The sequence below is a fragment of the Anopheles stephensi genome, chromosome 2 (genome assembly GCF_013141755.1).
Source record: "Anopheles stephensi strain Indian chromosome 2, UCI_ANSTEP_V1.0, whole genome shotgun sequence".
Taxonomy (NCBI): Eukaryota; Metazoa; Arthropoda; class Insecta; order Diptera; family Culicidae; genus Anopheles; species Anopheles stephensi.
The window spans coordinates 71,832,013-71,843,223 of record NC_050202.1 but is presented as its reverse complement, the minus strand read 5'-3'; positions in this window follow the sequence as shown (position 1 = coordinate 71,843,223).

Here is an 11,211-nt window from a genome sequence, read left to right as displayed (position 1 = left end):
GGAGCATCCCGCCCAGGTATCGCATAAACAAATGGGTAACATTAGCCTCCGGAGGGTTCACTCGCTACATTAGACACTTCCGGTCGCATCCAGGTGCCGTGTGCGTACCCGGTTCCAAGATGGTGATGGTCCCAGGACGCAGCGAGCGAGCTTGTGCGGGATGCTGGAACGGTTCAACCGCAAAGGTGGGACGGCCTTTGTTTATGGGACCTCACCTTCTGGCTGAGCGAACACTGGCTGGATGCTGCCAGCTCGGTACGGAAATTTATTTGTTTACTGTTTGGCTTCCGGTTGAAGGTAGGAAATTTACGGATTTTCTTTTAGCGTTGAATGGGGAGGGCAAACAAAAAAAAACAATCATTGCTTTACGAGAGCACACACAAGTTCGGAGCAACGGAAGAATCGTTCCAATAAATAAAGATGAGCAGAATCACTAAGCAGAAAAGCATCGCAATGTAAAATGATTAGAGTGGCTTTCGTGCCCGATGCTTCCTTGCTTGAAGGAAGGTTTGTCGCCTAAAAGTATGCAATTTGCTAAACACATCTTTTCGCTTGCTTTGTTTGAAAAATTCAACCGTTTATTTAAAAAAAGAGGTTTGATAGCGAATCTAAACGACTATCCAGCCATATTCTGTTTCTCCCACTTTATTATTAAAAGCTTCAAGCTCAAACCCGTTTCATTTCTTAATAAATCATCCATACATTCATCTGGATCGCCCATCGTTGCCGTACCACGAGCCCATTAAATGCTATTTATGCGAACGGACGTACCCATCGTCCGGCTTCACTCGATAGCCACTTGAGCGCATAGAGCCCAATCTTGACCCAAGCTTCTCCTCCGATGATGATGATGATGGCGATGGGTTTGTTGGCCATCATCGATGATCGCATTTGCACTCGTTACGTTCGAAACCGACCCCGCCCCAGATTGCTTCACGTTGTATCGCTTCCGGTTCAGGAGCAGGAGGGTCGTCCACCGCGCGCAATAATCGAACGATGCTAATTTAATACACCGATCACGTAACGCATGTTTTGCGCAAATTTATGTCGATTATTGTTTTATGAAACGGTTATTATTCGATTGTCTAGTTTATCTGTAAACATCGCCTGCAGGAGATGAAACGGAGCACGTGCAGCACGGTTTAAGCGTAGCCCGGTAGCCGACACACTGCGGGCGAGCGTTTGGAACGTTTAGATGTAAGCGTAGCGTTGCTGTAGTGTACGGAGAAGTTTGGTGGCACATTTTCCACCCGAAATGGTCGACACGAACATTATCGGTATAAAAACATCGGTTATGCTTCATGAGGCATGGGGTTTCGGTGGTATCGGTATTGGTTTTGAGAATGTTGGGTTATTGTACCTTTAAAAAAAAGAAACTTGTTTAATCTTTTTTTTTTCAGGGAATATTATACGCTTATATTTGTAGCACGTAACTGTTACTAATTAGTGTGAGAAAAAAAACCAAATAAATTGCTTAAACTGGCACACAATTCAACGTTTGATTTTTTTTTCTTCTGTACTCTTTGCTGTACTGTTGAGGCTCATTGGCTCAATCAGCAAATCAAAATTACAATAACTATAAGCAATAGATAGGATCTTTATGAATCAGTTTACAGGTTTCCTTCTAGCAAGTGTATACTCTGCAGTTTCCTAGTGAAATTATTGGGAAAATAGGACAATATGTGTGAAGGACTATATTTTACTTTGGCCAGATATTGCAACTGGCAGAGATCAAGCTCAACAAAGCTGTTGTCACAAGAAGAATCGTGTGATACAATTTTTTTTTTCTTCAAATTTATTTAAAAACATAATAGTATTTACGGCTTGTAAAGTGTTCCCCTTTTCGCCATTTCGACCCTGAGCAGTGTTAAGATCGTCCTCAAGGCGGATTTAGGTTTGAGGATCTACGGAATCTTCTCAATAAGTTTGCTTTTAAAAATAATTTTTGTCTCTGAGTGAAGTTGTGCTTAGAAGCGGAAGTGGAGTTGGCGGATGCTGTACAACAAGCATATTTCTGCTAGAGAATGTCTTCCAGGTGTTCGAACTGCTTAGACGCAACATCAACTACTGACGAATTGTTTAAGACAGCTCTACAAGAGACTAAGAAGCATGCTGCTCGAGATGTTTATTATTTGGAGTCGATAAATAGGTAGCAAAGAAGAAGGACGATTCAGTGTTTATTTCATCTAGAGTTAGAGATTGATTTAGTCAATGCCTTCCATTCCTTCCTTGGCACTACAACCTCGAGAGATCTCGGCCAGCCATTTCTGGCTTTCTTTGATCTTATTTTACCCGTAGTAAAGTAGTCAACCATACGTACGGGATACCCTTCGTCAATGCTTTCACTGCTATCATATATTCACATTCAACTCGTAATCGGAAAAGGACTCGGAAAATTACATTACAGAATTCCAAATTAATTACAAGAATTCCATGTAATTACACATAAAAAGGTGATAATGTGATTTTTTAAATCAATAATTGCAGCCAAGCTCGTTCACAAAACAAAAACCCCCTTATTAATATCAGTAAAATTGATTTCGCCATAATTCAATTGAAATACGAAAAGAAAAACACCACTTATTCACTTTTCACTCACCATCATTTATAAAAATATATCACACACGCCCAGTGCGCGCACTGTTTTGACTGATCGCGTTAAAAGATGACGGTCGGAGCTTCACCGCCCCGTGACAAGGGGGCAAAGCATTTTGATAAATGTGATAATTTCATCAACTTGCAACCGAACAATCAATATATTTCTGCACCGTACCACCCGTACAGGTACGAGGTACCTCCGTTCTCGATCGCACCTCGCTCATCCAGCAGCAAAACAATAGCCCCTTTTTGGCATCCCACGGGATGGAGGAAACTCCCAGCAGTCCCACGCTTTCCTGTGCGTGCTTGTTGTAGTTTGTGCTTTGTGCAGATGTGACTCATAAATATTCATCACCGAAAATGTATAATTCACAAATTACAAAAACCTTTTTTTTTGTCTCGCTCTCTCTCTCTCTCTCATTCTACGCAACCCGACGACACCCCTTTTCCCACGTACATGGCGAGGACGGATGGCAAATAATTGCTCACAAGCCGTACATCATCTAACGTCAGGTGGAAGCCAAATGCAGACTAAAGGAAAATGGACCGGCAACTCCGGCCGCACAAGAAATCCTTCCGTCCACCCAGCGAAAACAAAAAAAAAAACCTGCAACGCATTTCCCATCCCTCGTCCTTGCGAGCGGAAATGGGGACGACGAGAAACTGCCCGCTATTGTGTTCCACAAATTGCTCATTTTATTTCGTCGCGATTGCACAAATCAAACGCTACATTTGCACTGGACGCCCAGTTCTCTCCCCTCTCCCCCCGCCCCGACCACCCACAACGACCGATCATTTGTCCAAAGCTTTGGGAAAGTGCGTGAGCGTGTCCTTGCGGTGAATTGTGTTCGATTGTTTGTGATGAGGGTGTATGTTTTCTCTTTTTGCACACCTCAACAACAGACCGTTTCGACTTGATATACCTGACGAACTCACTTCCCGGGGGGAGTGTCGGACGACAGAGGGGAGGATAAGGCAGGTTGCGTATCGATAAAAATACAGCTTGCCATTTCCAACAGTCGAACCGTACGGTTCGGAACGGTCTCAAATCAGCATTTCATCGCCGCCGTGATTAATGATCACAAAAAGATGCGATGCTGAGCTCTTTTTTTCCTCTCTTTTTGGCTTTTTCCCACTTTTTTTCTCTCTCTCACTCTCTCTTACTTTTTGTATTGTTTACCACCGAACCTTAACTAGACTGGCAGACTGGGAGGCAGACTGGTGGAAATTCGGAAACAACTCGCCGAGCTATTGATTAATTGGCATCAGGAGGGGCCATCAGCGAACGGGTGGCGCGAATGATGTGCTGCTGCCTCATTTTCCATGGCCACCAATTTCAGCACTTGTTCAACATTTGTGTGTGTGTGTGTGTGCGTGTACATACGTATGTATGCATACAGAAACGCTTGAAAGCGGCACCATAGGTGTGAGAGCGATTGTTTTTTGTTTGGTTTTGCCGGCACTTTCTCCGGGCCAACGGCCGTGGTTTGAGGTTTAGATGAAAAATGTGGGAAAAATCCCGCAAAAGAATTCGCTCACTTACCATTCCTTGGATAAAGTTTTCCCCTGGATGCCTTCGGAAATCCATCAATTAATGATTGATTTTTGCCTGTTGAATTGCAACTTTTCCCTCATCAAAGGGAAAACTTCCAGCTTGTGTACCAGGGCATCTTTGCGCAACACGCAACTCCAGGGGCGATCAAGGAGTTTTTTCGGGAAGTAAATTAAACATTTCGTACCCGTGGGTTTGGCTACCTTTTTTTACTAGCTAATTTTAAACAAACTTTAGCCAGCCCACCGCACCAATTCCATTTTTTATTCACCCCGTTTGGGGGATTTTTTCTTTTTTTTTTTTGAGGTGCCAGTACCATCCTCATCACCGAAAAACCCATCACGTAATTACAGTGCGCGAAACCCGCTCGCCGGTACTGATGAGTTCGCGGATTTTGCTTCGCTTTGCCACGCGGCGATGGTGTTTTGTTTTTATTGTAATGAAAAATTAATCCCTCAATCCCGTGATACACCCGACCGGTGGCCGGTAGCCGAAAACCCCCATCCCCATCCGCTCACCGCCCACGGAGACGGAGCCGACAGTGCGACAGCCAGCGATAGGCAATAAAAATAATTCTAACGGATTTATTTCCCCACCGACAATTTTTATCGCTCCCGAGGGTGTCCTGAAATTCACGTTCACGCGGTGTGGTTTCGGAAAGCTTGCTTTAGAAGGAAAAAAAGAATGCGCCGGCCTGGGACATAATTTTACCACCTAAGTAGACCACCATCCCGCGACAAGCGACGCCCCATCTTATCAAAACCAATCCGAAGGTGACTGTGGATGGTTCCTTTTTTTTCGTAATACCTTTTTCTTGGTGCCTTCTTCTGTGTTCATATTGACAGTGAGGACCACCCCTTTTCCCAACCTGGAGCTGGTTCATCTTTCGGGGCACAAAACTAATTAATGCTCCGGATGGTTTAAACAACGTAACGCGACGCGACGTGGCAGGAGGACAAGATGTTTCACCCGTAGCTTATAAGTGGGCAGGTGCGTAAGCACTAAGCGTAACCGCGAATGAATTATCTATTTTAAAATTTTCTTTCCGGCGCTGTTGGGGGCCCGTTTGGTGGTTATGGCTGATCGTGTTTAAAATATGAGTTTTATTTTCAGCCTGAATGGCGAAGAAGAGTACATACACACCGGTTTGGAGATATTTCCCTCTCCGTAAAACATGAAAGGGCTCCTTATCACTACGGTTTTTGGTACATATCTATTACAAAATTTTATTTTTCGACGCTCTGATACGTTCAGTGGGTGTAAAACATAAAGTCAGGCCGTTAAACGCAGTTGAAAGTATTTGGGCATTATTCAACTTAGTAAAGCATGATAATAGTCCTTCTAAAGTTGAGTAAGACATTGATTAGACCCCAAGGAAAGTTGTCTTTGATTGCTCAACAGTTTTTCCCTAGTAACAAAAGGCAGCTAATAGATGGATACATGGGGTTTTTCAGTTGACAAGGCAATAGCACCCATTTTTATGACAGGCTTCTTAGATGAAATGACAAACAAAGCTAGTTGATATGGAAACGGCTTCAGATGACGGGGAAATCAAATATCTTCTATTGTAATGTACTCAAATGGTATTGTCATAGTAGATGTTGATATTGTACACGACCTCCCAGTGTTCGTGTAAGTGCGCTCATCCATTCACCCCACATTGTATCAGTTTTAATAAAATAAACTGATGGACTTAAATTAGTAATATTTCATCAACCCTGCCGTCCATCGTCTAGACAGTAACACAGCCACACGTAAACGCTTACGAAACCTGGACTGACACATACCATATGCATAGACAGAGTAAACCTTACTAAAGGCGGTTCTGTTCTTAGGCATTTATTGGTTCTGTATGGAATAAAACTAGTGCGGTAATGCGACTCGCAGATTCCTTTATAAGGCCTAAGAGTCATGGATGGAGCTTAAAAATTCACAGCACTTAGAAAGTTGGACCTACCTGCTAAAACCGTATTCGTATTCCAAATATCACGTTGCTCAGCTTGCTCTCTGAGCAAAATACAGTGCTGTTTACGTCCTTCAACACTAATCCCATGTTAAAGGCTTGTGTTCAATTTCATTATTTTCTCTAGCAGCCTAACATTCACCACTTAATAAAGATTTACCACTTGTCGTAAAACAGCTGCTCTTTGTGTTTACTTAAATATCGAGAAATTGATGTGTTAGTCAAGAGGCCACTAACAATTATTAATAGATAGCGGCTCTTGGTTCCCAGTGCGCTCTTCATATAAGCTTTTTATGCGAGTAGAATTGGAGAGATGTAGGATTTTCTAGAAAAATTGTGAAGGACGTGGCATCGAATCCCATCCAGGATCGTCTGCCGGGAATGAAGCATGGAATGAAGCAAGGCTAGATTCAAGTACTTTGTAGTTGTTGGTATTGAACATCTAGGCCTCCAAACCCTTTCAAAGATATGAAGTCTCAAAGCTTCTCTAAAACGGTAAAAAAATGTACGAAGAGAAACAAACATTTCCCTCCATTTCCCCCCATCTAGAATCGGCAAGAAGAGTATGCCTGAAAGAGTTTTCACACCACACAATTCCCCGGTACGGCGCAGCGCTACAGACAAAACCAACGAACCACGTGAATCCTTTGAATTCAAGCCAATTACACTGGAATGATCCGTGTTAGCGCACGCTGAGTCCTTGGAAAAAAGAACGTAATCATACTGTGCGAAAATCATTCACGTTTTTCCCGCCAAAAATTCCGCTGTTTGGGGTGGAGAAAAAAATAATAATCCCCACGATTGCACTTTGCCGCTTTGGCTTTTCCGCTCCGCTGAAGCTCCACACAGGCCGGTGAGTTTTATTGAATTCACATACATACCAGCCTAATTGAATATAATCTTACCCACAAGCGCACACACACACACGCTGAGCCAGTAGAGATTGGCTAGAAGAAAATCCCTTATTATACGATTCACGTGTTTCATTCATTCATTTTTGGGGGTAGTTTTTTTGTTTTTGTTCCCATGCCTGGCAAGTAAAATCAAACAAACACAAACGAATGCCCATTTACCCCGGTATACTACATATTTCGCCTGGAGTTTTCTTTGATGCTCTCGCCCGGACGCGCCCGTATCGAGCGGTGTAGCGAGTTGGAAAGTTCAAAAACAAAATCACAGCAAATATCCTCCTGGCCGGGTGGGCGGGCCCGGCCCATCCGACCGACAACGGCAGCCATGGTATTCCCTCACGCCTACCGACCTACCCAGGCGACCGTAACATGTGTTACAAATTGTAATAAGTTTGGGGCGAAACGATTTTCCATTCTCTTGCCGCCCGATATGCCGCCCCGGGTTCGTGGTAACGGCGGGGAGCTCAACGACATACTTTGTGCTTGGCATGGAATATCTGCTACGCTAATCGGTCTCCGCTCTCCCACTCCCACTGCCAGCTTCCCACTTTGCCCAACAACCCCACACGAAAGATGCAACCGAAGGGAAAAGAAGACGCAAACACCACCAAGCACATAACATTAGCGTGTGAATATTGAAACAACTTCAAAAGGGCGGTGAGGTTGCTTCCATGCCTTTTTTCTTGCGCTTTGGCGTTCTTTCTCCAAAGTGAAGATATTTCGCTCTGCTCAAAGTATTTCTCAATGTTTAAACGATGGCACATCGCGCGCACACACACACACACACACACCAGGCCATACATACATAAACATAAAGGATCGGCATTGCGATCCACCTTCTGTCGAACGGGAGTCTAGTATCCACGGTAAGGCAGATAGTATCATCAAACCGGAACGAGGCTTCCCAGGCTCTGCCTGGACCGTAGTTTTTTGGTTGTTGTTGTAGGTATCACCGGATATTTGCCGACAGAAAAAACACTGTTCCCTTATGTCGCTTCTTACGCAAAGCAAAGGATTGCACGAGATGGCTAAAGCCTTATGTTTCCTCATTTCTGTGAAGGATTGATTAGATGGAGCTCATGCGTGATGTAGATGGGAAAAGCCGAAATGGAACAAAATATCAAACGGTTTGATCAAACGTTAATAAATCGTGCTGCAGGGAGAAAGAACCGCGCAGTGTGAAGGATTTTTTTTCGAAACTTCTTAAGTTAAAGGAGAAAATTAAGGAAAAATAAATTGTAATAGATAAAACACAAGAAAAATAAAGGAAACGTTTAATGAAAATGAATGAAAATGAGCTAAAGGATAAAAACAACGCAAAATTGCCAACAAAAACGTAGAAGAAAAGGAAGAAAGGAAAAGGAAAAGGAAAAGGAAAAGGAAAAGGAAAAGGAAAAGGAAAAGGAAAAGGAAAAGGAAAAGGAAAAGGAAAAGGAAAAGGAAAAGGAAAAGGAAAAGGAAAAGGAAAAGGAAAAGGAAAAGGAAAAGGAAAAGGAAAAGGAAAAGGAAAAGGAAAAGGAAAAGGAAAAGGAAAAGGAAAAGGAAAAGGAAAAGGAAAAGGAAAGGAAAAGGAAAAGGAAAAGGAAAAGGAAAAGGAAAAGGAAAAGGAAAAGGAAAAGGAAAAGGAAAAGGAAAAGGAAAAGGAAAAGGAAAAGGAAAAGGAAAAGGAAAAGGAAAAGGAAAAGGAAAAGGAAAAGGAAAAGGAAAAGGAAAAGGAAAAGGAAAAGGAAAAGGAAAAGGAAAAGGAAAAGGAAAAGGAAAAGGAAAAGGAAAAGGAAAAGGAAAAGGAAAAGGAAAAGGAAAAGGAAAAGGAAAAGGAAAAGGAAAAGGAAAAGGAAAAGGAAAAGGAAAAGGAAAAGGAAAAGGAAAAGGAAAAGGAAAAGGAAAAGGAAAAGGAAAAGGAAAAGGAAAAGGAAAAGGAAAAGGACAAGGAAAATACATCTGAATTAAAAGAAAGAACAAAGGTTAAAAATATAAAACTGCCACATTTTGTATTCTCCAACTGCTTTTCCATTTGAAAAAGGTCAACAAAATGGCGAACGAAGATTATCTTCCTGACCTCGCACACGTTTCTTCCCAGAAGAACAGCAATTTTTCAACTGCGCCTCAAAACATTTAATAACTTCATTCTTACTTTTTCCCCCCTTACTGCACAAAAAAGTTCACAAAATAATAGCCATCGCGGTCGACCCTAGGCAAACGCTGCCCCATTCTGCTGACATCTCGAATATTCTTTCCAAGACAGTTGAACGCCTCTCCGTACGTGTAATTACTTCGTTGCTTGTTGGGAGCCGTTGCTCCCTGGCTACTTAAGGGAACGCGCTTTACAACTCATCCACCAACAGCCTTAAGCAAACAAATAGTTTCTTTTTTACGACTTTCACCGCGTACAATCACCCCGGGGAGGACCTCAGTGCCAAGACACTATCCACCAGGTTGCTGCCAAAGCAGCTGCCCTCGGTCGGGCGGGAGCCCAGTTTTGAAGATAAGAACTTGGGTGTGTGTGTGTGTGTGTGCCTGTCAGTCTTTTGGCGCTTTTGAAAGGAAATGTTCCCTTCTTGAAAGAACAAACAGGGGAAAAAGGGGTGGCAAAATAACGGGAAGATGATTGTGCGAAAACTCATAAAACTTAAGCAAAGACACTCACACAAACGAGAGAGCAAAAAAATCAGAAGCAAATAAAAGGTAAAAAACAACACAAGTTTGGCTGCTCATTCTCAAAATGGGGGGAGTTTATGATTTTGCTCCGGGTGTGGCAAACGAAGCAGAATGGGGAGCTAGCGTAAATGATGCATTATTCAGCCCGGTCAGTAGTTGGGGGAAAGAAAAGGATAGAGGGGGGGGGGAGAGGAAGGGGGATAGGAGTAGTTTCCGGGAACGGAACACGAATTAATCTGGAGTAAAGTTTAGCCATAAAACCGAAAGTAAGTAGCCAGCGCGCAAAAACACAACGACACGGAGGGCGCTTGTGTTGTTTGTTTGCCGAATGGGGGTAATTCTGGGGAGCGATCCGGTTTGAGTTTGTTGGATGGGGGAGGCGAACAGTTGTGCAAGAAAACGTATAAATTGCTATACACCTTTTCATCAAACTAACTCAAACCTGGAAAGTTAGCAATAGGGTGACTTTGCATGACCGATTCCGCAAAATGCTTTATGTACCACGCATTGGGAAGTTTCCAACCCATTTAGTTCCCAACCGCTGAACTTTGCTGGCCAGCCGTAGCAGTGCACTGGCCTTAATTAATCGTTATCTGCTGCTTGGGTAACTTTAAAGGCAATTAAAATTGCCCTTTCAAATTAGTGTTTACTTTGCTTTAATTGCAATTTATTATAATCATTTTATAATAAAGTAGCTATGTAATACTACACTTAACAAGCGCGAGTTCCATAACAGACCCAGGGATTTCTGGGCTTCTTTTTTCTGCTTCTTCCTTGGCACTTCAACCTCGAAAGACATCGGCCTGCCATTTCTGGCTTTTTGCGACTCAATTGTACCTGAATAGCTGAATAGTCAGGCCTGCTTACGGGGAGGCGTTTTGAACGGGATTTGAGCCCAGGTCGTGTCGTGTGAAGACCGATGCTGCTATCGCCTTGGTCACCGAACCACTCAATAGATCACAAGGCTAGTGATTACCAAAAGCGTCATATTATTGTATTATATAGATGAAACACTCTTTACCCCTTGCCTTGTGAGACCTATCTTCAGTGAGCTGAAGTCACGCTAATGGCAATTACTAAGAGCAGACATTAGTATCCAAGACCAGCACATTCTATCGTAAGTGACGTACAATAGTTGAACGCCGTCCATAATTAAACCTTTTGTGAAGCTTCACCGACCTGGCAGGACTCTATTATGCGCCAGCAAACGATTCACAACTTTAAAAGCCTTTAACGTAATTTACGAGCAATTTTATACATAATTGGCTTATCTCACCACCACCGGACTCACCGGACTGGCTATCCACTGCAGGCAAATCTGTTCGCGACGCTTCTCACAGCCACGCACAAGCACGAAACACTCCGGATAATTGGTTAAAGTTCAATCGACTTTCACCGCCATTACTCGGGCATCCGGGTACTGCAAAAGATAATCCATCCGCGGGAAAGCGCGCTTTTCCGATTCATTATAAGCATTGAGCCTACGCGGTCCAAAAACCATACCCACAGGCGCTTGAACTGTGCCAATC